Raw genomic sequence first — 4,465 nt, 5'->3', positions numbered from 1 at the left:
AAACGTGTGAAATGAATGAAAAGAGAGTTTTTGTGAATTTAAGTGTTATTGTTTATTATTGCTAAAGGCTTTGGTCTGTTTAAGAGGCTAATCGGATGAGCCGTTATCAAGTCATTTTCATTAACCCATCACCATGACAACAGTTATAATGGGAGCAGTATGAAAATGCCTTTATACAGCTACGTACCTTCAAGGGGATATTCTATTATTGAATATAATCTCATGTTTCCAAAGCCTGATCAATCTGATTCCACTGCAATAGAGCTCCACTGTAAAACATCTCAATCTGCCACACTGTCGTTTATTTGTACACACACACACACACACACACACACACACACACACACACACACACACACACACACACACACACACACCTTTCTGCTGCTGTTAATACTCACAAGGAGATATGTGTAGTAATCCGCTGGTGAAAATAGTCCCCAACAAATGTACAATTCAGTATTTTTGCAAAAACATTAAAGTAGTTTTAAAAGAAAGTATATATTTGAAAAAGGTGGATGTGATGGGGCTGAGAAACACAGACAGGAAGTTGAGGGAAAAATACAGAATATCGTCTTTAGAAGGCTATACCAGCCCTTTTATATGTTTTAGCCCATTTACTTCACATGACCTATACTTAAAATCAGAGCTTACTGTATTATTATGAAACCCACACCGTAATACTATTCAAGGCTTCCATTGGTTTCTATTCAATTGCCATCAGTGAGCCGACTCGTGAAAATTGGCCGCGTAATCAATCACAGCGAAAATCAAATCTGCGTAAATGTCAAAGTTACATTATGTATTTATGTATTTTACTGTGCATTTCATGGGCCACCTAATAGATTTACAAATCACATGGAAATGAATGGAAATCAACGGCTGCCTAGAAGAAATACATCCAGAAGTCTAAAACGGTACAACGCGCGTTTGAAATGGTCAGAAAAAAAAGTAAAATGCACCTCAATTGTAGATAAAAGAGCAAACGCATTCAAATGCACTCTCATGGTCCTTCAACATGAATGTATTCTCCTCATCCTTCATTTTAATCCAATGGTACCTCATGTTCTTTTTTTAAAAATTTCTTGAGGGCTTTTCCTCTCAAGTCGATGGAAAATAAATCTCCCTCGCTTCCTCTCCAGATGTCAGAGGCCTGACAGATGTGCCATTTATGCTTATGATAGATGAAGTAAACACCTCTGTAATAAAGTTATTATAATAATTTCTTGTTCAGCTGTCAGCAATCATTGTAGGAAAACAGTACTCCTGCTCACGCTTCCCCATCTACATATAAACCACAACGTTGAGCGTCTCTTGTGCAAACTTTGCATGTTAAATGGGGTCCCTGAAGTCGCCGGGGATTACTTGCGCGGGCATTTCTGCACCAGTCGGAAGATGCGAGACGCAGGAAGACGTTATCACTCATCCCAGCAAAAAAGCAAAACAACACACACAGACACACACACACACGCACACACATTTTTAAGAGCAGCCCCCTAAAGGCCTGCGCTGCGCCGTTAGGTGGGGAGCTGGCCTGGGAACAGCCTATCTGGACTCCACAGACAGCAGCAGCCTCCAGCTTTGATGGGGAAGCCTCTTTGTAGTTGGCCTGGAGATGGCTTGTAAGTCAGTAAAAGTGAGGGCTAAATGGCTCCCTAACAGGAAGCAGTTTACACGGTGACGCTCAACCTGACTGTGGCCCTCTATTGTCCCGAGCCCCATGTCCCACTTCATTACCATTTCCATAAGAAAGGAACAGTAATTGCCCCTTTTCTTCTGCTGCCCCTTCATCTTCGAGTGTTTCTTCTTTCTTTCTTTTTTTTAATTTGTACCCCCCCTTCCTTTTTTCTCCTGCTCAATCCCTCTCTATCAGGCTCTCGACGGGCTGGAAAATACATTTGATACACTTTATAATTTACAAGGGACTGTATGCAGATTGTCTCACACCAAACTCTTGTTTTCTTTATACTCTCCGATCTCCACTTTTTTAAGTACATGTACACAAGATGAAAAGGGGGTACATTAATCTTTACAATAATATTATTTCCAGTGCCACACGACCTTCCAAAAGTACCCAAAAGGTCCAAAGTATCGGATCAGTGTTTGTGCTGGAGGTCCTGAGACTCTCCTGACCTTTGACCTGACCTTAGATGGAGGACATGTCTGCTTGGGCAACTCACTGATCAATGCAGAGGATGACTGTCTCCCCTGGGTTCCTTGTGAAGACACAACAAGAAAAGAAAAGCGTCATGCCTTGTTATTATTCGTTGTGTTCTTTCTTTGATTTATATCTGTTATTTTAGCACACTTGTATGCACACTATTGCCATACAACCACTCGTGTATTTATTTCCTCTGATGCCATTTATGCATCAATGAATCAGTCCATTTTCACATGTATTCTATACGTCATATGTGCTAATTGAAGAAAAAAAAACATTTGCTACATTTGTCTCTCCAAAAAATCCCCAACATAATGGCTTATTCAGCAAAAGAAATCTGAGGTTCCTCAAACTTTTAAGGAGCATTTAATCCTCTAAAAACAAATCTAAATCACTAAATTTGGAGAAACATGATGAATGACAAAACAAAAAAGCACTTTTCTATTTGTAGTTTTGTCTGTGATGTAAATGCATCAATACGTTATTGTACTGTAATGCTTTACCGCTGATGCTTTTTGAATTTGAGAATTCAGCCCCCATCTATCACAGATGTGTGCTGAGTGCGTTTATTCACTATTTATCTGTCTGTAAATCATCCAAGAAAAAAAAGAGGCATCTTTAACCGCTCCTGAGGGCAGATGGATCACTGCGGCGGGTATTTTAGTCAGGAAAACGAGACAATAGAATCGATAGAATAAAACAAATGCCTGGAATCAACACTTGGGACAAGGGGGCCAGAGTGGATATACACTCTGTCTCACCTTCACGCCGCGGCCCCCATCGCCGGCCTCCTTTGCCTCACTTTGAACTTCCGAGGTGACTAAAGGGTAAATGCAGCGACAACATAATTAATCTATGCGGAGAGAACGAGCAACGGGCCTCCGTGTGTCGGTAATCCTATCAGGAGCAGCGGGGATACGTGCAAACAACCAAAGTCAAACATGTTGTTTCACACCGGCTCCCGGTAGGATACCTGGACCCCACTGATACCTCCTCAGAGGCAGCAGAGGCAGCTACTCCTGAGACAGATGGATGGGTTGAAAGGCGAGAGCTGTATACGGCTTGTACACGGACTCGTATCATTTGTGCGTGGGATTTAAATGCTTCTGATCAGGACAACATTGTGGCGTCTCCTCAGTTTCCTGAGGCCCTCTCTCCGTGGGAAGGCTGCAGGTAGTGTTGCTGTCGAGGGCAGGGGAGGGGCCGCCGGACACCCTCGGTGGAGGAACTGTTTTAATCATGGCCCCATGTGGACGCCGACAAAAGAGCCCGGTCGGAATCACCGTCTGCTCTTTTGTTGCAAGGGGAGCCACCGAGGCTGGGAGTGGGCTGCGGGCTCAGTCGCTGCTCCCCGTCACCACAGCAGGCCTCCTGTTTATTTGCTTTGGAGATTGTTTTATCCCAGGTGACAGTGAAGGTAGCGGGTTCCCGGGATGATGTATTGCACTGTAATCGGGTGTTTTTTAAACCTTTTAAACCAGCCGTCCGGTAACGGTTGTGAGCAGAGTGGGAGAGATATGGCCGTGAAAGGCCTTCAGTCGGTCACGTTCAGAAAGATTACAGTTAGAACGACACACGGCTTGATATCTAGACGGGGTGGACCAGGTCCTGACATTCACCAGCAATGTGTATTCAGATTGTATTCAGTCTATATTACTGCACCATGTATTATGTTGACATAACCCCCAGATGTTTGCAAAGTCTATTATTGCTGTAATGTATTGTTTTGTTTGAATTACATTTACTTTATCAGTTGCTATTAATAATCCAAGATTTGAGATTTGAGATAAAGTTCAACAGAGCTGATGAATATGAATATCCAAATATATTGTAAATATATAAATATGATCTAAATATACATTTAAATTAGAATTGTATAATTGAAAACATTAGTAGTGTTTGATTAGTTGATCATCAGAATATTTCTCAATTTTGATGATATATTAAAATATTAAGTATTATGTTTCTGGGGCATTAATGTTGACAACTGAGTAAACTCCATCCAGGTGTAGTTGAAAGCTAAAGTAAAGTGCACATTGAAGATAATCCTTTCAAAAAAATGTCACGGTCAAGTATGAAGTTTCATACTTAATGTCTGAATTATTTAAAAGGAATTATAATAAACAAGTTACTTGACAATGCAAACATTGATTTAAGCTCCGGTCTCATCCTTAAGTGGCTTTAAAGTCAGCTGCTTCAACATTTTTATATATTCGATATCTCTTCCTCTCCAACACTTAATAGAAGCTTTACAATGCTTACACTGAATACAAATATTAGAATTCATGTTTTTTTTATTCTTTA

This window comes from Cyclopterus lumpus, chromosome 11 (genome assembly GCF_009769545.1).
Source record: "Cyclopterus lumpus isolate fCycLum1 chromosome 11, fCycLum1.pri, whole genome shotgun sequence".
Classification (NCBI taxonomy): Eukaryota; Metazoa; Chordata; class Actinopteri; order Perciformes; family Cyclopteridae; genus Cyclopterus; species Cyclopterus lumpus.
This window is presented reverse-complemented; position numbering follows the sequence as displayed.